Source organism: Chiloscyllium plagiosum, unplaced genomic scaffold (genome assembly GCF_037043375.1).
Source record: "Chiloscyllium plagiosum isolate Xiang-an unplaced genomic scaffold, Cpla_swu_hap1 HiC_scaffold_3, whole genome shotgun sequence".
NCBI lineage: Eukaryota > Metazoa > Chordata > Chondrichthyes > Orectolobiformes > Hemiscylliidae > Chiloscyllium > Chiloscyllium plagiosum.
In genome coordinates, this window is record NW_028270141.1 from 29,958,671 (window position 1) to 29,983,238 (window position 24,568).

A 24,568-nucleotide genomic window follows, 5' to 3' on the forward strand; every position below is an offset into this window, starting at 1 on the left:
ACATTTGCCATCTTCCAGTCCTCTGGCACCACTGCTTTGACCAGAGGCGATAATAACAATTTGTGTCAGGGCACCTGTGATTTCCTCCTTCATCTCCCACAGCAGCCTGGAATTTCACTCATTGGGACCTGGGGATTTGGCAAGTTTTAAACCTACCAAATTCTCCAGTACAGCCTCACTTCTTATATCAATCTGCTCATGAACTTCACGGTCTGTCTTTTCGAATTCTGTACTTGCATCTACCTTCTCTTGAGTAAAACTAGATGTGAAGTACTCATTTAACACTCTACCAATGTTGTCCATTGTAGGACTGGATGGGATTATGGGGCTCTGAAAGGCCAAGGACATGGATTAATTTGAAATAAAATGATAAGAATTTTAAAAGCAAGATTGTTTGGCAATCAGTTTAGGTTAGTGAGGATTGATGAGATAGCAAAATGGAGAATGGTATGGGTTAAGACATGGACAGCAGTAATGGATTACCCCAAGTTTACAGAGGCTAGAATGTGAGATACTGATCAGAGGTATGTTGTAATTGTTAAACCTGGAGGTAACAAGCTAAGCTTTTTTTTTTAACAGTTAATACTCCATCACAGACAATTTTATGTGGGTGGAAGTAAATGATCTTAATGACTGCACAAATATTAATACAAGTAGTGAGAAGCTCACATGGAGCATAAACAATGGTACAGATTTTTGGGTCAATGTTCTGCTTCTTCACTGTGGATTATTTATAATTTTGTATGAGGTTAATCCAAAATGCACCGAAGAGAAGCAGCTAGAAAACTAACTTTCAGATCCAAAATACAGAATCTCAGAATTCAACACAGGATCAGGGTTCTGCATCCAAGAGCTATATGAGCACTTAAATGCATCCAAACCAGCAACTGGTATTTGCGTAGCAATCTTGACAATAATTTAGCAAGATATTAAATGGGGTTTGAAGAAAGAAAAGATTAAGAGTTACGATGAAAATGTTGAATTCAGGAAAATGTGAACACTTTTTAACGTCTTATGAACGAAGATGCCACTCAAATTCCACAACTCCAACTTATATAGTCGGCTAATTATGCACAAGATCAAGACCTCAAGTGTGGGATGGTGGCTAGGGTTAGGACACAGTCAAGGGCTCAAGTATGAGTGATGGGGCGGGGGCTGCTTTCGGACTTTTCGCTCTACCATTTCCCGGGGAACTACGCTGGTAAGATCACCGAACTGTGGGCAATTTCCGCTTAATTCAGTGGCAGATTTTTTTTTCCAGAGTGCTCCCCGGACTAGGAAACTTCCGAGAGGTCGATGTTCACATTCCCCGGCAATTCCCGTCCAGGTAGATGGGTGGGGAATTTCGTGGTTCACTGACAGCGAGCTAAAGCACAAAGTGCTGGGAGAAACTCAGCAGCATCTGTCGAGAAATAGAGTTAACATTTCGAATCCAGCGGCCCTTTGTCGGCTCTGAAAGTAGCTGAGAAACAATGATATTCATACTGATGGCGGGGTACGTATGTGTAGGAGGTCTGGCAGTTGCATTTGTTTGTCTTTGCTGAGCTTGGTTGATTTGTGCAGGTTTTTATTTCAAATTCTCAGCAAACGCAGCTCAGTCAGACGCAGCACCAGTTTATCCCGGGGACGTTCCAGACACGTCACAGAGCCCCTCCGCCCGCTTCCTATTGGTCGATACAATCTAATTGATACATTTGCTACCCAGTAGCAAGTCGTAGTCCGCAGGGGGTTTGTGCGCCCCACCTCCAATCGGAAGCCAGCTCCAGTCGGGGGAATGATCAGGTGATCGCCTCACGTGACCAGATCGGGTGACCAGACCTTCAAACCGGCGGCGAGGCGGAGGGTGAGTAAATGCAGTCTCAGTGCCATTGTCAGCATGGTTCCTTAATCATGGTCAAAAGCAGAAGGTGCCGGTGAGTCTCAGTCGGTCTGCCAGCATCTGTTGGAAGAAAGCCGAGCTAACGTTTCGACTCCGGTGATTCTTCATCAGAACCTGTAGTAGCGAGGGAAAAGTGATATTTATTACAGAAGATGAAGTAGGTCAGCAGGTAGATGGGGGTGGAGCCCAGAGAGAGAGCGAGAGATGAAAACAAGGAGATTGAGGAAAGCAGGCTATGACAAAAAAGGTGATAATAAAGGCTAAGAGTAGGGGAGAATGGGGCGAGCTGCACTGAAAGTGCAATTATGCACTGTACAAGATTTCAAATAGCTGACATGAGTGTCCACGACATTTCTCCATCGCACATTGCGAAAGCAACAGAGCACATTGTCTCCTACTCTGTGTAATGAGTGAAAGTAAACTGATTGACTTGGATCTTCCACCAAGCAGAAACCACTGTTGAGTTGTTGCACTGCTAGTTCTTCTCTGCACTCTGATAACTGGTCTGCATTTCCACTGAGCCTGGTTTCTTCAGAAGTGTAGATTATAGAATCCCCACAAGATGTTCCTTGTGATTCTGCATGTAGGTTTGCTCGTTGAGCTGGAGGGTTCATTTCCAAATGTTTTATCACCCTACTAAGTAACATCTTCAGTGGGCCTCCAGGCAAAGCACTGCTGATAATTCCTGCTTCCTAATTGTATGTTTGGGTTTCTTTGGGTTGGTGATGTAATCTCCTGTGGTCATGTCGTTTCCTGTTCTTTTTCTCAGGGGTGGTAGATGGGGTCTAACTCGATGTGTTTGTTGATAGAGTTCTGGTTGGAATGCCATGCTTCCAAGAATTCTCATGTGTGTCTCTGTTAGGATGTGTTGTTCTAGTAAAAGTGAATGTCCACCCTCATTCGTATGTAAGGATACTAGTGAGAGAGGGTCATGTTGTTTTGTTTCACTAGTATCCTTGCATACGAATGAGGAAGGACACCATTTTGACTGGGATAACACATCCATCCTAGGACAAGCCAAACAGAGAGAGAGAGACACAAGACTTCCTAGAAGTATGGCATTCCAACCGGAACTCTATCAACAAACACAAGAGTTAGAAGACCTCATCTACCACCCCTGAGAAAAAGAACCGAAAATGACAGCACCAACCGAAACAACGTATAAGTAGAAAGCAGGAATTGTCAGCAGTGCTTCGTCTGGAGGCCCACTGAAGATGTTACCTAGTAGGGTGATAAAACGTTTGGAAATTAACCTTGCAGCTCAGTGAACAAACCTACATTCGGAACCTCAACCTAAGCTACAAATCTTCTCAAAACTTGCTATGTTCCTTGTGGTGCTAGAGTAACAGGGTGGGGGAATACAAGTCAGACCTTTGTAAGGGTCACTGGACTTAAAGCAGTAACTGTTTTTTTCTCTACAAATGCTATCAAGACCTGCTGAATAACTCCATCAATTTCTGCTTATGCAATAGCTGCTGCTCCAAGCTAAGCTGAAAGATCCAATGTTAATGGATGGGTGAACAAGTGAGATGCCATTGTAGTAAAGTGGTAGGGTGGTAAGTGAATGGGTTGCGATTCAGGAAGGCTGGGATTGTAATTGTTTTTCTTGTTCACTCATTACTTTCGATGCCACTTCTGATTCTTTAAATTTTGATTTCCAAGGCTAATCATTACCCATTCCTTTGTCTACCCAACTTTTTTTTTACTCTCTTGGCTGCATCTTCACTTATTGTTTACTCCTCCTCCACCCCATGTTCAGAATATATGCCAGTCTTTACCTAGTCACATTTATTCCTGAAAAAGGGTGACTGGATCTGAAATGTTTAATTCTGTTTTCTCTTTACAGATGTTGCCAGAGCTAAGTTTTTTGATAGCAACTTGTTTGTTTCCATCTGTTGCGATAATAGGCTAAGGAGTATGTGAGAATAGGTGACTGTGCTAATAGGAACATGTCATAGCAGGACTGAGTGTGGCATGGGTGAAAAACATTAAAGGTTGGAATTAAGCTCTAGAATTATTGAACTCACTGTTATGTATTGGATGCCACAGAGTTGCCAAATGAAAAATAAGATGCTGTTGTTTGAGCTTGTGTTGAGATTTGCTGAAACACTGTAGCAGGCCTGTCACACAAATCTTGGGATGGGTACAATGTGGTGTTGAAGTGGCAGGTAACTGGAAGCTCAGACAGACAGAATGTAGGTGTTCTGTCAGCAGTCACCCAGTTTGCATTTTGTTTCCCTAATGTACAGGAGACCACGCTGTGAACAGTGAATACAGAATACTAGATTGAAGTGCAGGTAAATTGCTGCTTCACCTTGGGGCTTCGAATGCTGAGGAGATAAATCAGCAGATGTTACGCATTCTGCGGCTTGGGAAAGTGCTAAGGCAGTACTGGGAGTGGAGGAGTGAACAAGAGTAACCTGGAGAGGATGGTCCCTGTAGAATGCCGACAAGGGGAGGAGAATATGCCTGGTCATGGTATTCTGTTTATGACTGAAATGACAGCTTACAGTCCTTTTTAGATGTGGAAGCTGGCATGTTGTTCAGTGAGGACCAGAGGGATCCTATCATTGTTGAATCCAAAAGTCTTTTATTCTTATAAGAAGCAAGTGGGTAACTAGAGAAAGATTGTCCACTAAAGGATAAGGAAGGAAGGCTGTGTCGAACCTGAGAAAATGGGTGAGATTCTGAATGATTACTTTGCATCAGTGTTCACTGAGGAGAGGGACATGATGAATGTTGAGATTAGAGATAGAAGTTTGATTACTCTGGATCACGTTGTCATAAGTAGGGAATATGTGTTGGGTAGGCCAGAGGTTATTAAGGTGGACAGATCCCCAGGACCGGATGGGATCTATCCCAGGTTGCTGAGAGACGCGAGAGAGAAAATGACTGGGGCCCTGACATATATCTTTGTGGCATCCTTAAACACAGGTGAGCTGCCGAAGGACTAGAGGGTTGCTTATGTTGTCCCCCTGTACAAGAAGGGCAGTAGGGATATTCCGGGTAACTACAGACCAGTGAGCCTGACGTCAGCGGTGGGGAAGATACTGAGGGATAAAATCTATTTATATTTGGAAAAGAACGGGCTTATCAATGATGGGCAACATGGTTTTGTGCAGGGTAGATCGTGCCTTACCAACTTAATAGAGTTCTTTGAGGAAGTGACCAAGTTGATAGATGAAGGGCTGTAGATGTCATATACATGGACTTTAGTAAGGTGTTTGATAAAGTTCCCCATGGTAAAACTAATGGAGAAAGTGAAGTCACAGGGTGTGCAGGGTGTTCTAGCTAGGTAGATAAAGAATTGGTTAAGCAACAGGAGGCAGTAGTAGAAGGGAGTTTCTCAATGGAAAAAGGTAACCAGTGGTGTTCCACAGGGGTCAGTGTTGGGGCCACTGTTTGTAACATATAAATGATCTGAAAGATGGCATTGTTAGTATGATCAGCAAGTTTGCAGATGACACAAAGATTGGTGGAATAGCAGAAAGCATAGGGGACTGTTAAAGAATACAGGAGAATATGGACTGGTGAGTTGGGTGGAGAAGTGGCAGATGGAGTTCAATCCAGGCAAATATGAGGTGATGCATTTTGGGAAGTCTAATTCTAGTGCAAATTATACAGTAAGTGGAAGAGCCTTGGGAAAAGTTAATGAGCAGAGAGATCTGGGAGTTCAGGTACATTGTACCCTGAAAGTTGCCGCACAGGTGGTCCTGCACAGGTAACGTCCTGGCTTCCTCTGCACTCCATGGCAGTGAATTCCACAGGTCCACCACACACTGGCTGAAGAAATGTCTCCTCATTTCTGTTTTAAATTGACCCCTATCTAATTCTAAGACTGCGCCCACGGGTCCTAGTATCCCTGCCTGACAGAAACAAATTCCCAGCCATGCATTATCTTTTAAGTTTCTATTAGATCTCCCCTCAACCTTCTAAACTCTAATGAATACAATTCCAGGATCCTCAGCCATTCATTGTATATTAGGCCTACCATTCCAGGAATCATCCGTGTGAATCTCTGCTAGACATGCTCTAGTGCCAGTGTCCTTCCTGAGGTGTGGGGCCCAAAACTGGACACAGTATTCTAAATGCTGCCTAATCAGCGAGCAAACTTACTTATATGACATGTTTTCTGAACACCGTGTTCTTTCTTTTTTGTCTCTCTTATTGTAGACTGAAATGGGAAAAGGACTGTTTAAAAGCTAAGGATTGTGGAAGGGATTGCAACATTTTTCAAAGCCAGTGTTCTCGAATGATTAGTATGGGAGAGATAAATGTAAGCGTATGTTGCACCCATCAGCTCAAGATCTTTGCAGAGCTGAAAATGTTTATAATTATATATCATTGCTTAGTGGATTGTATATGTATTTATTGCATTGTTGTGTAAGAGTTAGTCCAGTTCTTTTGACAATTTAATAATTTACATTGTTCTCACTGAGAGTAGCAGCATTTATTATGTTTGCTTACATTGTAGGAAAAACTTCATCAAAAGCAGAACAGCAACTAACTTGATTTAAAAAAAACTTAACATTTCCAGGAAGTCTACAGATTGTGGAACTGAATTATTTAAACGCTTTTGACAGTATGAATAAGTTCCTCTAGTTTCATGGTTGAGTTCTGTGTACTTATTTTTCATGTCAAGTGGTATCAAGTAGCGTGCTTATAAAGATACCCCTTGTTTCTTTCCCATTAGAGCTGCACAGCATTTAATGCCACATCCTTGCTGACTTAATAAACTTGCTTAATATCCCTGAGCATCTCTCTTGTTTTTGCAGCTTATTTCCAAACTTAATTTGCGTCAGCAAATCTGTATACGTTATACTCCAGTAGTAATAGCTGAAGCTTGAGCACTGCTCCTTATAGATATCCACTGGTTACACCCTACCAAGCTATAAATCTTCCTTTTTTTTAAAAAACAAAAATACAGAACTGCACATGCTGGAAATCTGAAACAAATACAAATTGCTCAGCAGGTCTGGCAACATCTGTGGAGAGAAAGCAGAGTTAACATTTTGGATCCAGTGACTGTTCTTCAGAACTGATTGTAGCTGGAAAAAGGTTGGAATGTATGGGATTATGGTGTCCCACCCAGACCCATTCTCCTCCCATTCTATCTCTAACCCTGCATTTACTATGGCTAATCTACTTTGCCTGTACATCTGGACACTGCAGAGCAATTTTGTGGCCAACCCACCTAACCCAAACATCTTTGGACAGTGGGACAAAACTGAAGCCGGTGCAGACAGAGAATGTGCAAACTCCACACTCAGTCAAGGCTGGCATCAAACCCAGGTCCCTGACAGTGTGAGGCAACAGTGCTAACCACTGTGCTGCTCTTATATGATGAAGGTGGAGTAGGAGTAGGGGGATTGGCATAAACAATAAGTGAAGATGGATCCCAGAGAGAGTGGTTATTGGGTAGATAAAGAAATGGGTGAAGGTCAGCCTTGGAGAATCAGTAGGTACAAATGTTCCCCATTAGTATCTGACAATGGATTGATTGTAGTGGCAGCCCATGTGATGACAAAGTCTGGTGTGTTGCAGTTGGGGTAAGGACATAGGAAAAGTTACTTAAACCCTAAAAGTACTGAACTGGATATTGAGTCCTGAAGGCTGCAGAGACCAAAAGCAGAAAGTTAGATGCTGTTCTTCTGGCTTGTGCTGAGTTTTGCTGGAGCACCGCAGCAAGCCTGAGATAGAAGTGTTGGCCAGGGAACACAGTGGTGTGATGAAGTAGTAGACAGAAAAGATGAGTGAAATGATAATGTGGTGAAAAGAGTAGGTTCTGGTTTGTAGGACTCTGGCATTAGTACTGGGGAAGTTGCACAATGCAAACATAGATGTTGGAGAAATGGCAGGTCTGGCAGTACCTGTGGAGAAAGAAACAAAGTTAACATTTCAAATCCAATTTGACTCTTGGATTGTTAGCTCAAATTGTTAACTCTGTTTCTCTCTCCACAGATGCTGCCAAACCTGCCTGCTTCGGCACTTTGTTTGTTTTGGAATTCCAGCATTTGTAGCATTTTGTTTTTATTTGGGTGCAGTGCAGTTGGCATGGTCTGTACCTGAACCATGCTGGATCAGTACTGTGGCAAACTGGGGAAGTAGAGAGGACTTCAAACTAAGCAGTGCGAAAATGCAAGGCATAAGTTTGGGTAATGCCATTGAATGTCAAATGATTAGATTCTCTGTTGTTGAAGATGGCCATTGTCTGGCACATCTGTGGAGCGAATGTTATTTGCCACTTGTCAACCCAAACCTGGATAGTGTCCAGGTCTTACTGAAGCAAGCCAAGACCAAATGCAGCAAATCTGGATATTACAAATATGATAAAACAAAACAGAAGATTCTGTATCTATGTCTCGCATTCATAACAAAGCAAATTAATTTATAGCACAATTGAAATTAATGATCTGATAGCTATTGTGGGGACATGGCTTTGTGGTAAGGATTGTTTTTTGAATATTCAGAAGAATCAAGAAGCTGATTAACTTCTAAAAACACTGTTCAAGATGGATGGCATTGATGCAATAGTTAGTGAAGGCCTTGGTTTAGGAGGTCCGGATGGAGAATTGGTTTGGGTGGAGCTGAGGAATAGTAGGTGAGACATCACTAGAGTGAGTGTCGCCACAATATTGGATGAATTACACACATTTGAGGCTTACAGTAAAAGAACATTGATAATTGTGAATGATCATAATCTGTATATGACCACAAAAAAATCAGACTGGTAGTAATAGCCTGGATGAGGCGTTTGTCAAATCCTTTTGAAATTTAGTTAAAAATCACACAACACCAGGTTATAGTCCAACAGGTTTAATTGGAAGCACACTAGCTTTCGCAGCGACGCTCCTTCATCAGGTGGTAGTGGAGGGTTCAATCCTGTACGTTAGGATTGAGCCCTCCACTACCACCTGATGGAGCGTTGCTCCGAAAGCTAGTGTGCTTCCAATTAAACCTGTTGGACTATAACCTGGTGTTGTGATTTTTTTTTTTAAACTTTGTATGCCCCAGTCCAACACTGGCATCTCCAAATCATGACTACTTTTGAAATTTAGTGCACCTCCAGTGAGTATGAATGCTGAGCTAACTGAAGTGAACCTGCCTAGTTGGTCCGGGGGAAAGATCAATAGAAACAGTGGCAGACATGAAGGGAATATTTCTAAATACTCAGGCTAAGTATGTTCCAACTATAAAGAAGAAATTTGAAGGGAAAGACTTGCCATCCATGGATAACTAAAGGATTCAAGGAAAGCATCAAACTTGAGGACAAAGTCTATAGTTGCACTAAGATGAGTAGCAAATCAGTTTATTATACTGAATATGAAGAATGATTTACAGCCATTTCCTGCCAATCAGGAGAAAGAAATTACTATGAGAGGAAGGTAGATAAATGTAAACACAGGTATTTAAAAATGGAATAGGTAAGTAGTGACTGTTACTCGTGTGAAATGGAGAGTTAACAGTAGTTACTGAAAACAGAAGCTAAATACTTGTTCATTTGGTCTACCATTTCCTTACCTATTTTAACTCCCTCAACCTTGTTTTGAATGTTCACTTATTGCCAAATATTCCCTGATCCATCAAGCACTTCTGTTATATCCCCTTCTAATTGTTATGCCTAAGGCTACCTTTATGCAATAGTCATAGAAAATTATGTAGTAAGAAATAATGTTTCAGTGACTTGAAAACTGGCCTTGATACCTTTTTTGATATTGGTCTATGCTTGTGCCAATGTATTTCATTTTGTACAAATGTCCTTCATGAAACAGCTTGAATAGAGTGAGATCTCTTTATCAAGCGTTGTCAGGCAGTATTTCAAGGAAAGCATGATTAATATTTGGAAATATCTGGAGTGAACAGTGTGAGATTGTCTATGGTTTCTATGATGGAATGAATTGAATATACTCTATTTTATTTTTCTGTGTGAACCTTTTGAACTTGTGCAGTGGTAGTGTCTATCCCTGGACCAGGAGGCCCAGGTTCAAGTCGCACCTGATCCATCTCTGAACCAGTTGATTAGAAACATAGGTGAACTTTTTAAAATATCTGAACTAATACAAGGTGGTTTGCACCCAGTGACTAGTTTAGAAAGTATCTTGAGGTATTAAAGCATTATTTAAAAACATCGATTCAAGAGAAGAATGGGTGATGTTTTTTATTTTTACATGGGATGCAGGTGTCACTGTCACATCAAATATTTGTTGCCTGCTCCTAACCACCCTTGATCTGATAGTTTGCTAGACTGTGTTTCAGAGGGCATTTAAGAGTCAACCACACTGATGTGGGCCTGGAGTCGCATGTTGGCCAGTCCAGGTGAGGATGTCCGATTTCTTTCCCTAAAGGGTGTAAGTGAAGCTGATGGGTTTTTAAAACATTTGATAGTTGTCATAATCACATTAATGACATTAGCTTTCAATTCTCTCCTTCAGTTTCAGATTACATTAATGTTAAATTCAACCAGCTGCCATTATGGGATTTTACACCCTCTGAGATTTAGCATGGTCCTTTTTAAATTATTAGTCTATTGACATTACTGCTGCACTACCTTAAAAGTGGGCTAATTCAGGTCTAGTTGCTTTCAGAAGGATAGCAGTGGTGATGAAAGATTGCAAGTTGGCTTATTCTTGCACAGTCTAGTACTCAGGAAGCTGCACCAGATACCTTATGGTGGGCACAACCAAACTACTGTAATTGCTGGAAATCTGAAATGAAACCATAAATTCCTGGAAATAATGCCAGGTAGCACCTCTGGAGAGAAACACAAATGCTTCAGACAGATCTTTTTATTTGAACCAGCTTAATCTACACAAGCGATTGTAGCTCTAATATTGCGCATATTCCAAATTTTTTATCCAAATAACCTTCATCGCCTTGGTCTTTATTGATTTTAACATTTTTAAATGTTTTTAAGAGGAAACTGTATTTCCAAATGTGAGAGGGCAGTATTTCGTTCGGATAATTGATTATTCAATTAATTGATTCAATGCCTCTTCTCTGGGGCTCGGAGTTTTCTGAAGTCTCCTTTTTCCTCGCTCTGCCTGCCTTGCTCCCTCTCTCTGTCTCAGGGTTTGTTTCTGAGCAGACACTTTCGTGCAGCATTGTTGAAGGCTCCCACCCCATCAGTTCATTGGGATTGACATAGCGAGCCCTTGCTAAGCCTGCTCCCTGTTTAGGAGACTAGGCAGCAGCACACCATGCATGAAACCCGCCCCCACCCCTCTCCAGGGCAGCCAGACTAGACACAGAGCTGCTACCTTTTGGGGTAAGTCTCAAAATAGCGCGCGCGCACACATGCGCAGCCACACCCAACTTTCTGTTGTGACATTTTGACAAGTCCCACATTTGCTCTATACAGGGTGATGTTGGAGAGATTCCATAGGCGAGGGAGGTTTGGGGTACACCTCTGTGTAGAACTCCAGGGAAGATGTGGGGAGAGAGGGTGGGAGGTCAGTCATTTCGAGATGGTGCCTGTGCTCCCATCAATGTCCAGGACTGTTCTCAGCAGCATTTGAGTAAACCAAAATCATTTTTAATCACTAAACAAAAGATGCAATCAATGTTGGATTCACCTCTTTGTAGTGTTTCTATTGGGACCTTGAGATCGTCAGATAATCCGAACTTTGGATAATTGATATTCAGATAATTGAGGTTCCTTTGTATCAGGTGGCTTTATCCTAGCGAGATAAACAATGGGAAGCTGACCAATTTGTGTTGGTTTATTACAGTTATATTCAACTTTATTCCAAAAATATATTTAATGCCTAATACATTTTGTGGTGTTAACCTGTAATGTTTTCTGGAATTGACAGTGGAATCACCATACTTTCAAGCTTGGCATGCTCCTATGCAATGTTTTAATAGAATGGATAGGGCCGTTTGCACTCTTAAAATATTATGAATCTAGGAAAGTGTTTCACGATCAAGCCTTCCTGGATCACAGTGGAATGATTGAACACTTAGCAGAGGAAATATAATTTGCAGAAGTGTGTAATGTTTCAGTTTGTGAAGGAGTACAGAATAAAGGATAAAATTCGATTGGGTCTACAGGAACAGGACAGAGCAGGTACAAATAAATCATTGGAGGGCAGGGCAGGTTGAGAACATGATTTCAAAAGGATATGGGATCCTGAACTTTGTAAATGGAGGCATTGATTGCAAACGCATGGAAGTTATGATGAACCTTTTGAAAATACTGTTTGGCCTGAAAAGGAATATTGGATCCAATTTGGAGCATTGCACTTTGGAAGAATAAGGCTTTAACAGAGAGTGCAACAAAGGCTTGAGAATTATTCCTGGGAAATGGGACGAAAAGGCTTGTGCAGAGTAGATGAGAGATTATTCCTTTTGTAATGGTCAACAACAAGACAGGACAATCAGTTTAATGATAAGGAAAATCAAACAGGATGTGTGGGAAAGATCTTTTAATGCAGGAAGTGGTTAGAACCTGAAATGCACTCATGAGAGAAGGTGATGGAGGCAAATTCCATCTTGGCTTTCGAAAGGCAATTGAAGAAAGTAAGTTGCACGACTGCAGAGAAAGGGGAGGTATGTTGTGTTAGATCTCTGCGAGAGCAGAGTCATCAAGTCATGTGCTGAACTCCTTCATGATTTCATGTTGTGTAATGATTGTAATCATTACACTCAAATCATCAAATAATGTTCAGCTACTATTTTAATCTCAATTTTATTCTGGTTTTCCTGAAATTACTAATCCCCGCATGCTGCAAGTACCTCTGCCATCTGTTCTGTCTTTAGTATTTGAGGAACAGAATTGTCTCAGTCTATGTAGGTCCTAATTTATAAAAGTTGTATTTTTGCATTTATTACAATGATCTGACTTTGAATCTGCTATATAAATGGCTGATTGGGAAGATGAAATTTAGAGCACTTCCTTTCCTAAGCATGATGAAGGAGAGCGCTCCAAAAGCTAGTGCTTCCAAATAAACCTGTTGGACTATAACTTGGTGTTGATTTTTAACTTTCCTAAGCATGGCCATTCTTGCTTTGATCATTGCAACTAGCCTGTTTTGCTTTACACAGGATGCTGGAGAAAGACTTGGAAGTTGCTTTAATTGATTGGCCTAGATTCTAGTTAAGCCTTTGGGGTTGTTGTAAACAATATAATCTAAACCCTTTGATTAGTTGTCCATAATTATTGTAGTTTTGTCTACTCTAACTTTGAATTTGTGCAGTAAAGTTGAGCATTCACACAGAGGCATAGTCTTTTAAGCTGAAGTTCACATTTATACCAATAAGAAAATCTCTAACTCTTATATCCACGATTCACTTATTTTGAGGAAGAAAATGTAACAAGAAACTTTGATTACATCCAGTTTGGTTGAGGGACAGATGTTGTTGATCTAGCAAGAGACTTCCCCTGCTCTTCAAAACATTCTGCATCATTTTTATACTTTTTAGGGTAGCAGAAGAAATCACTGTTCTTTAGTATCACTTTAAAAAATGACATCTAACAGTACAGCTCCACCTCAGTACCTGATACTCCCACAATTGTGCCTTCCAATTAAAATGAAAATCTTGAAAAAAAGCATATTGTTTGTTATCCACAGATTTTAGGAGATTAGATTGAGACATCTCTCCTAATGATTAGGATGTGTCACTCATGCATTACAATATTGCCTCCATTTACAAAGCTCAGGATCAGAATCATCTTCTTAACCTGCCCTGACACTTTCAATGATTTATTTGACTACATGTACCTGCTCTATGTTCCTGTAGCCCATTTAGAATACTATCCTTTCCATATTGGAAGACTTGCACCTCCTGTTAGGCTAATTCATTCACTCTATGCAAAGAATTACACTTTAGCTCATGTTACAATTCAGAAAAACAGGAATATATTCTGTCTTGTACTTGCAGACACATACATTCCAGTACATGTAACCCAACACTTTTATTGTAGGCTATATGTTTAGAGTTACTTGAGAACTGAAACATGGAAAACACCCATACAGCCATACTGGCCCATATTGGTGCTTTTCCTTTGTCAATTGGAGTCTTCGCCTAGTTTGCCTTTCTGCTTCAGTAATTCTTTTTCCTTCAATTTATTTAATCTATTCTTTAATGTTATAAATATCTGTTCTCTATGCTATGTTTCTTCTATCCTGTTTGGAGCTCATTTGCTTACAATGGTGACTCAAGAATTTAAGTGGCAATTTTAAAGTAAAAATAGCATTTAATTATTTGAGTCTTTATTGTTTCAGCAATTGATAAGGATGTTTATAGTCAGAACACAAGCTTTTTTGCAAATGATGTAGTGATGGTATGCCTTATACTTCTCTTCTTCTAGAGTTGTACAGCATGGCAAAAGACCCTTTGGTCCAACTCTTCCATGTTGACCAGATATCCTAAATTAAGCTAGTCCCATTTGTCAACATTTGGCCCATATCCCTTCCTATTCATGCACCCATCTGGATGTCTTTTTTTTTTAAATGTTGTAATCACACCAGCCTCCACCACCACCTCAGGCAGCTCATTGCATACATGCAACACCCTCTGCAGTGAAGAAGATTCCCCTTGGGTCCCTTTTAAATCTTTCCTCGCTCGCCTTAAACCTATGTCCTCTCGGACTTCCCTACTCTGAGAAAGAGACTTTGATAATTCGACCTATCTGTGCCCCTCATGATTTCATCAACCTTCATAAGGTCACTTCTCAACCTTGGACGATTTAGGGAAAACAACCACAGCATATTCAGCCTCTTTATAACACAAACCCTTCAATTCCAGCAAAATACTTAAATCTTTTCTGTTCTCCAAATTTAGCAACATCATTCCTATAGCAGGGCGACAAGATTTGAATGCACTGTTTCAAAAGTGGCCTAACCAATGTCTTGTACAGCCGCAATATGACATACCAACTCCTATACTCGATGCACTGACCAATAAACATACCAAATGCTGCCTTCACCACTCTGCCTATGACTCCACTTGCATGGAACTGTGAACCTGCAACCCTAGGTTTCTTTGTTTGGCAGCAATCCATTAACTGTATAAGACCTCCCCAGGTTCGCTCTACCAAAATGCAACACCTCATTAATGTAGGTTACATTCCATCTGCCACTCAGCAGCCCATCTGATCAAGGTACTGTTGCATTCTGAGAAGTTTCTTCACCATCCACTACACTACTAATTTTGTCATCTATAAACTTATGAGCCATTCTTCCTATATTCAAATCCACATCATTTACATAAATGACAAAAGCATTGATCCTTGCAACACACTGCTGGTAACAGGCCTCCAAGTCTGGAAAGTAATCCTCCATCATCACCTTCTGTCTCCTGCCTTCAAGCAAATTTTCATCCAAATCTCTTCCTTACTAACCAATCTACCACGCAGGACCTTGTTGAAAGCCTTGCTGAAGTCCATATAGACAATGTCCAATGCTCTGCCCTCATCAGTCTTCTTTGGCACTTCTTCAGATAACTCACTCAAGTGACTGAGACATGATTTCCCATGCCCAAAGCCATGTTGACTGTCCCTAATCAGTACTTGCCTTTCCGAATACATGTAAATCCTGTCCCTCAATCTCCAATAACCTGCCCACCACTGACTGCAGGCTCACCAGTCTGTAGTTCCCTGGCTTTTCTTAACCACCTTTCTTAAATAAAGGCATCACATTAGCTATGGGTGAGCTGCTGGAAGACTGAAAGGTGCATATCGATGATACAAATATCTCTGCAAGGCGCCCAGCAATCGCTTCCCACAAGTTCTGCGATACATCTGGTCAGGTGCCAAGGATTTATCCATCTTTAAATATTTTGGTTTACTCAGCAGCTCCTGCTCTGTAATATGATACTTTTCAAGATAACCATTTATTGCACCAAGTTCTCTCGCTTCCATTTCCTTCTCTAGTCATCCAACATTCCTAATATCTACCACCTTTGCCTTTCACATTAATACCAACAAAGAGCCTCCGGACTCTTGTGATTTTTTTTTTTGTTTTTTTTTGAAGGCTTCCTACTTTCCTTCTGTCCCTTTACCTGCAGATTGGGACAGCCTATCAGCTTTTGAAAGTTCTTGCCGAATACCATCAAAATTGGCCTTACGCCAGTTTAGAACTTTTAAACAAGGTCTATCCTTTTCCATAACTATTTTAAAACTAAAAGAATTATGATCACTGGCCTCAAAGTGCTCCCCCACTGACACCTCAGTCACTTGCCCTGCCTTATTTCCCAAGTTTTGCACATTCTGGAATATTCATATACTGAATATGAAAGTTATCTTATACATACTTAACAAATTCCTTGCCATCCAAGACCTTATGGCAGTCCCAGTCTGTAGGAAAATTATATTTCCCCCACCCTATTCTTTACAGATGTGAGATTCCCTTACAAGTTTGCTTCTCAATTTCCTGCTGACTACTGGGGGGGGTGCTTACAGTATAATCCCAGTGAGGTGACACCACATACAGTTCACTCTTGTGGTTCACTGAAGTTTCTATATTTGTATTGACTGCTGTTTTGTATGGGTAGCTTTTGTAGAGGAAGAGAAACCAGATGGAATAAATGAGGAAAGACCAGTTTAAACTGTTACACTACAGGTTGTAAAGAATGTCTGCATAAAGATGGTATATTAAATATTAATGGTTACTTTCACCTGAAGACCAATTATTTTGGCAATTTTGGGTTAAAAAAAAAGTCCAAGTGATGCCTAAATCAATTATCTAGCTCAAAGCCAAATGTACACGAGTCTAAACGAGGTATCATTCGTTGATTGAAGACCCAGATTATGTGGTGAGTTGTGAATGCTGTTTGTTGTAATAATATTCAACAGAATGTTTGTTTGCATATACAATGCAATTTGCAGTACTAACAAGCTGAAGCGTTGTGGAGGGGATCTAAATGAACAGGACAAGCATTGGTTAAGAAGAAAGCTAATCAGATAAGTGGTTGAGACACACACCCCTTATTCCTTAAGTGTAATGTAGAACAGCTAAGTTCACTGTCTTGTTGCGTAATGAAGGTAGGAAGTGATCTAAATTAATAAATTTTAAATCTTCTACAGGATTTAAGATCTTTAGTGTTGTGATCTTGGGTAAGAAGGGAAATTATACTATCGTGTTAGGAACTGGCAAATTTTTTCTTTTGAAGTAGATAAGTAGACAAGTTTTATTAAGGTGATAAAAAACTCAAGATTTTCATTATGTGCATTTGCAATGCCAAGGCATCCAAGGACGTGGATTAAATGCTAGAAAGTGGGAGCTGTATAATTTAGGTACTTGTTCTTGACTGGCACAGAAGTATTGGGCCAAAGGGCCTTTTTCCTGTGCTGTAGACCTGTATGATTCAATGGCTGTAAGATTCCATAATTCTGAACTTAACTCTACAAAGTTAGAAAAGTAAAACAACATGCAATAAATATGCAACTTAACATCCAAAACTGACATGAGGTAAATATGGGTGAATAGTTGAGCTGTGGTTGAACTTCCCATAAAATACCAGATCCCATCAGAGTAGGTCCCAGGGATATCCCCGCAACTTGCCCAGGCAGGAGTGACACTGGGGCACCATATCCACATAATACTTTGCCTCCTTCACAAGGGTTTTCACTTTTTTTTTGTTTTGAAGACCTAGCTTTGGAACTCCCTTAAGTTACTGTCTTGGACAGTCTCATTGCCTACTTGCATTCTGGTGGTTTAATCTCTTCAACTGAGACAATATTCCAGTGGATTTACAATGAAATACTCTGGCACTTATGGGCACAATTGTAGCCCTTAAGTAAATGCTAACTTCCCTCTTCTGGCACCAATCAGGGTTCATCTCCACTTCAGTTTTGTCAGTTGCATCAAGCAAAAGCTGTCATAGTATTTGCTTCTCCCCTACTCTCTCCTGCACTGTACAGTTGACTCCCAATGCTTCATTTTAGCCTGAATTCTTTTCTAGCATCCCATGACTTCTCCTGCAAAGTGCTATCACATGGCTCCTGAGACATCTTCCTGATGACCAACTACACCACCTTCTCAGCAGTATGGTGTCTAATGAAACCTCCTCCTTCTCTGCATCTAACTCACTAGCCTGTTACAAGATTCCCTCTTTAAGCTGTCTTAACCAGAGTTCTTTGGTTGGTTTTCCCACCAACAGTGCCACTTGGCAGTGTAATTGTCAAGGTGACTGAACCCTTTGTTGCGAAGAACAATTAGGAGTGTTGGATATCTCCTTTGGTCTCTGCTTGTTTTTTAAAAAAATAAGTTTGAGTTTTTTAACTAGTGAGCTTTTTAAGAAGCAAATGTTCAGTGTCTGAGATTGGTAGTAAATATATTGTAATAAGCTGTTCAGAAATTCTCTTGTACTTGACATAAACCTGACCTATTTCTGTTTAGTGAGTATCTAGTGAGTAGGAATTCTTGGGCATCATGTATTTTGGAGCTGAATCTCTTGATAAGATGTTTATGTATCAACATCGTCATTAGAGATGTAGAGCATGGAAACAGACCCTTCGGTCCAACCCGTCCATGCCGACCAGATGTCCCAACCCAATCTAGTCCCACTTGCCAACACCCGGCCCATATCCCTCCAAACCCTTCCTATTCATATCCCTATCCAAATGCCGCTTAAATGTTGCAATTGTACCAGCCTCCTCCACTTCCTCTGGCAGCTCATTCCATACATATACCACTCTGTGTGGAAAAAGTTGCCCCATAGTTTTCTTATATCTTTCCCCTCTTGCCCTAAACTTATGCCCTCTCATTCTGGACTCCCTGACCCCAGAGAAAAGACTTTGCCTATTTACCCTCTCCATGCCCCTCATAATTTTGTTAACCTCTATAAGGTCACCCCTCAGCCTCTGTTCCAGGGAAAACAGCCCCAGCCTGAAGAGAAAATCAGATTTCAAATTCTGCAGCTTCAGCATTGTCACCTGACATTTCTATCTAATGTAGTCTTTAATCAAACTGAGTTATTAAATTTATGACAAAATTCAGGCCAATGTATTAGGGGAGAGACCTAGCAGACCTAGACTTAATTCAGTGCAAATAGACAAGTACCTACAGGTAGATACAGTATCTGTATTCATTCTACAAACTGAATACTCAGTTTCCCTGAACTTCAGAGACTAATTTTGATCTCTAGTGTACCTCAGTTTTGGGTGGTAGAGGTCACAATGTCTGGAAATCTGTGCCATATTCTTGTTTGTGAGCCCTACGGCTGGGGTTGGAATTAAGTTCCTGTTTCAAGAAAATGTTGGCTTCACCTACCTGTGTAAAAGTGGGTGGCGAAGGGCACCATGCTCTTTTGAGCCCAGCAACATGCTGATCGCCAAGACTTCATTACAACCATGGACACCTGGCAGGAAAGAGATCGTGAGCTGATGTGCAGATGATATCAGAGTTAAAAGCCTACAGAGATTCCAAGCTAGTATTTTGGGGACTTTGAAAATATGACCATTTTCTTCAATGTGAGCTGTTTAGTTGGTATCAGAAGATTCACCAGTCGGGATCTTCAAAGACTCTGCTGCATGATGATGGGCAGGATAGCTGAGAGGCAGTTTGTCTGCCCATACATATTTGTATCTTCACATCTAAGGCAGAGTAATTGTTGTGGCATAAATTGCATTATAGAGGTATTTCTTTCCAGAGGATATTATGTAAGAGGCTTCCACAGTTTGTCACAATGTGATGTTAATGCCTGCCTGGTCACCTTGAAATGCCTACTCCTATTTGGTGCTGTACATGCTCTTGCATAAGTAAAAAGAAATGCCAGCTGGATTGGTCAGGAGTTAGCATTGCCTATAGGAATTCATCACCAGGATGCCAGCAACCATTGTTTGGCAGAGCTTGAAGAAATGTGGTAGTGTAGGAAACTGCCTTTGCAGAATGTAAGTTAGCGGCAGGTAGATGTAAGTTGGAAGGTGTATTTGTAAATCAGCTGCCTAAGGATTATTGCTCTTCGTTGGAATGGCAACTTTAGTTAGCATGAAGCTATACAAAAACTACTTGGGGAAAATACAAGAGTATATTTGAGATTTAATAGAATATATTTTTCAGGCATCTAGTTTTACCACAGCATTTCCAAAAAAGAAATCTCCTGACATTTTCCAGGGAACTGAGTATCCTAACAAGGCCAAAGCTTTTCCTGAGGTTACTAGGACACATGGTTAGACATTTCAAAGTACTTTTCCAAGTTCTAGTAATAGAACTCGCTCGAGTAATAAATGTTCTCAAGAAAAAATCTTTTTCACATTGGCTCTTTTCAAATCGTAATCTTGAGAATGTCTTTTGTGATATTTTGAAATTACACTTATGATCTGAACCTGTGAAGCATTAAAACTAGAGGGTAGAGGCAGAATTTCCTGAAGGGGAACGGAGTCTCTGCCTTTATCATGTGGATATGAAAACTAATATTTTGTACAATACAGAATTTGCCCAGATATCAAGATAAATGATGTTCAATAACTGCTGCTTAAAAAGCATTTGAAATGGAGATAAGGTGGATTTGTTATGACTGCAGCTGATATTACAAGCATGTCAGTTCTCAGAAGCCTGGTTTGACAGACCACATTTTGATCTGTTTTGGTTTTAATGAACTGTTCATTTGCTGAAGCATAAACATACAATGCAGTAGAGATTGCTATTACAAAAAATCTGAAGTTTGCTAACAAATTATTATAACACAGAATAAACCAAAATATCATCTTGTAAAATAAATTCAGTTCTTAAACCTAAATTCTTACATAAAAGTATATTTCCATTAATCTCAAAATACTCCTTTTATAAATTGAAAATATAAACAGTTTTTGGTTAATACTTAAAATGCACCCTGATACAGAATCAAGAACATCATTCAAAATATTATCTTACACCTTTTGGTAGATTTAAGTCACTTGTAACTTCAACTTTTAGTCTAGAGCTGCAGATAGGTCTAAGAAGAGGCTGTTGTACACCTGAGCTTAAATGCACTCAACTTAAAGTAGCCTCTTCAGGGATTTATCTCAACACTTTTTTGGTCTGAGACTAACACTAACTCATTACTCTAAGGTAACCTAGTTCCTTCCCTTCTCAGGAGCATGAGTCTGTACAACCATCCTGTTCTAAGGATTTCATAGGATTGCTCAAAACAAAATAAAACTGAAACCAAAGTCTTCCACTCTAACCTATGGGTATTTCATTTAAGCTATGAAAACAAGTGCCAGAAGTCTTGGAAAAACCTTAAGGTCCCCTTATTTACCTGGGTTGAAAAAGAAAGCTAAATAAAAATTCCATTAGTGGTGCGCAAAAATGCATTCATGTGCTTCAAAAACTGTTTTAAAAGAAATCACATTGGCTACAAAAATACTTTTAAGTTCTGGTGCACAAAATCCACAGGTTACTAACTCTAAACCAGGTACCCAAACTTGAAATGTTTATGTATATATCTTATAATTTACATCATAGGGTCAAAACATCAGAAAGTATGCTCCTGCAGTGGTTTTTACAAGTTGACTTTCTGCTTCTGATTTTAAAGAAAATGAAGTTTCAAGCTTACTCTTTAAACCTTCTGAAACCTGGCAGGTTTTATGCAGAATCGGTGTTTACCTTTACATTATCTCTTGGAATCCTGTATACCTGAGAAAGCTTGTAGCCTTAGATGTTACACATCTGCTAAGGAAATGCAGGAAACCGCTTGACCATGGTGGGGGGCAGGGTGGGGGAGATGGCATTTGTTCAGAAGAATTGGGGACTTCTGTTCTTAGTGTCAATGGATCAGTGTAAATAAGGTGATGACATTTATTCACTTGTGGAATGTATGGCAGTACTTCCTTTTCACACTGGGGGCTGGATGATTACGCATATTTCACAGTAGGATGTCTGATAACTTAAAATTCTGGTTACATCGAAGACGCTTAACAAAACTCATACTCAATAGAAAAGAAAAGCGGAGTAGAATATGCATGTAATAGAACAATCCTGATACGCTTTTCATGTATACCACACTGAGCAGAATTGAATTTATGAAGCTCAGCTCCCTCATCTTGACTGTTCTGGACAGTGAATGTCTCATTACCCTTTACAAGCTAGGAAAACACGAAGGCTAAAACTGGCATAGTAAGGAAGTTGGAAGATGTTCATGTGAGAGAAAACATTCTTCTGTAAATTACATTCACTGACTGAAGGGTTCAAGGGAAACAGACAGGACAGATGCTAATGGAAAGATTAACTCTTTGTGGTCTGATTTGAGTGAATACTGTCTTTTCATGGATTGAACGTTTGTATTGTTCCCTGGAGCTTGAGAACCAGGAATGTTTTAAATTTAATTTGCATTCTGGGAATCTAGGGTTTTCTTAAAAAGAGAAGCCATTTTGTAGGACAATGATACTTGACATGTTAGCTGAGCAAGGTTACCTCATGACCTTTCCACATAGTTTAGACTAGTCCCTCGTTTAGAAGGGAAGCAATTGGCCATTTGGGCCTGTCTGGATCAAGGTTTCCCACTTTGATTCGGAGATGCCGGTGTTGGACTGGGGTGTACAAAGTTTAAAAATCGCACAACACAAGGTTATAGTCCAACTGGATTAATTGGAAGCGCACGAGCTTTCGGAGCGTCGCTCCTCCACTATCGCCTGATGAAGGAGCAGCGCTTTGAAAGCTAGTATGCTTCCAATTAAACCTGTTGGGCTATAACCTTGTGTTGTGTTTTTTAACTTCCCACTTTGATCATGCTTAATTAGTCAAGCGTACACAGACCTGTCAGAGTTTCTCTTCCTCGGCAAACTTTTGCCATTTTATGGCTGTTCATCTGATTAAGGATATGTGGCATTTTTGTAATTTTTAAGTCTGTATAAACACAGCTTGTTTGCAGCAATAAGAGTAGCCTGAGTGAGCTCTTGGGGGTAAGAGTTGGTGCTGCTACTCTGCTCAAGGTTTTAGAACCTTAGCTCAAGCTGACTTGTAAGTATTGATGTTATAGTGTAATATAAATGTAATTTAAATTAAACTGTCTGTAAGAGTTTTATATTCCAGACTAACACAGAGTACAATCTCCGGAACGAACCGAGAGGCTTAAGGTCGAGCCCATCAGCGAATAGGTACTTTAACACACCTATTGGCTAACATTTAATGAAACTCCTGGTTGACATGTGGACAAATCAGCTCCCAGCAAACAAAACCAACTTGAGCCGCCTGCAGCACACAAAAGGCATGCCAAACTGGTAAAGCTTCAGCAAATGAATTGTGTATGCACAACGGCATAAATATTCTATAATGGCCAGCTATTCCAATGGATTTAACAAAGTCTGGCTATAGCCAGTCTCATTGAATGGGAGGATGAGGCAGTTGAACACCCCTCCCCAAGCCAGAAAATAATTACAAAATTATGATTTTAAATGTGTGGCTGAAGCTTTTTCACCAATCTTCAGTCAGCAATATCAGGTGGATGATCCATCTTGGCCTCCTAGTGAGGCACCAGCATCCAAGCTTACAGTTCTAAGTTAATTTGACTCACCTGAGATATCAAGAAATAACTAAGTTGTTGGAGACAGTAAAAGCTATGGATCCTGATAGTGGTAACACTGAAGTCCTGTTTCAAAACTAGCACAAACTTGATCAAGTTGTTCCAGCTACAGTGCTGTTTACCCAACAATGTGAAAAATAGTCCAGGCATGTCCTGACTGAAAAACAGGCTAATTATTGCATCATCAGCAAAGTGAAAGGTATAGTTGACAAAGTTATAAAACACCCTTGCTCACCAATAACCTGCCTGCTTTTCTTTTTCACTCGTTCATGGGATATGGGTGTCACTGTCTGGGCTCATGTTTATTTCCCATTTTAAATTGCCCCTTGATCTGAATGGCTTGCGAGAACCATTTCAGGTGGCAGTTGAGTCATGTTGCTCTGAGTCTGGAGTCACGTGTAATTGATAACCAGTAAGGACAACATCTCTCGATACCCAAAGAGAATGTAGGTCACAATAGGCAAAAACAACCTTTGATTCTCTAAAACAAGTTAGACAGATTTTTACAATACTTTACCATGGTTAGGTGGTTGCATTTGAATTTGCCATGATGGCATTTAAACCTGTTTCCCCAGAACAGACCTGAGTCTCTGGATTACTAGTCCAGGGGTACGGTGGCTCAGTGGTTAACACTGCTGTCTCAGGTGAATTGGCCATGATAAATTGCCCATAGTGTTAGGTGCATTAGTCAGAGGTAAAATGTAGGGAATGAGTCTGGGTAGGTTACTCTTTGGTCGGTGTGGATCTGTTGGGCAGAAAGGCCTGTTTCCATGCTGTAGGGAATCTAATCAAATCCAGTGGCATTACTGCTGCTTCCCCTGTTGATATTCAGTTTAGGTTATGTCAGGACCACTTGACTTCAGACCTCATTGTAATCTTGGTCTAAAATGGCTGCTGACACTAACATTTTCGGTATCGTGGACAGTGAAGGTATGGGCTAAGGACTGGCAGATGGACTTTAATTTGGATAAATGTGAGATATTGCATTCTGGCAACATAAACAAGGGCAGGACTTGTACAAATAAAAGTAGTGCCTTGGGTGGTAATGTAGAATAGAGAGATGTAGGGATTCAGGTACGTAATTGAAGTTTGCATCTGGTGGACAAAAGTCTTTCAGCACACTTGCCTTCAGTGTTTAGACCTTTTGAGTATAGGACTTGGAAACCATGTTGAGGTTGTACAAGACATTGGTGAGTCCTCTCCTGGATTACCGTGCCCAGTTCTGGTCGCCCTGTTTCTAGGAAG

The 24,568-nt window shown here is 40.4% G+C and overlaps 1 protein-coding gene and 1 long non-coding RNA gene across 9 annotated transcripts in view; one reads left to right on the forward strand and one right to left on the reverse strand.

Annotated features, from left to right (window-relative positions):
• Positions 1-1,361: 1,361 nt before the first annotated feature.
• On the reverse strand, positions 1,362-23,516 carry LOC148150543 (uncharacterized). The gene is made up of 3 exons (XR_015752561.1): positions 23,315-23,516; positions 19,093-19,180; positions 1,362-1,993 (listed from the first exon to the last, which is right to left on the reverse strand). It is a non-coding gene; the product is annotated as an uncharacterized LOC148150543 (long non-coding RNA).
• The window catches only part of cln8 (CLN8 transmembrane ER and ERGIC protein), a 31,861-nt gene continuing 10,767 nt past the window's right edge, over positions 3,475-24,568 (forward strand). Inside the window, exons 1-2 of one of the 8 annotated variants that reach the window (XM_087978268.1) lie at positions 3,475-6,155; positions 22,819-23,021. The gene's annotated coding sequence lies outside the window, so the exon portion shown is untranslated. Of the gene's footprint in view, positions 6,156-22,479; positions 23,022-24,568 lie in introns of those variants that run through there. The other 7 variants (XM_087978276.1, XM_043679077.2, XM_043679093.2 and 4 more) reach the window with 7 other exon arrangements.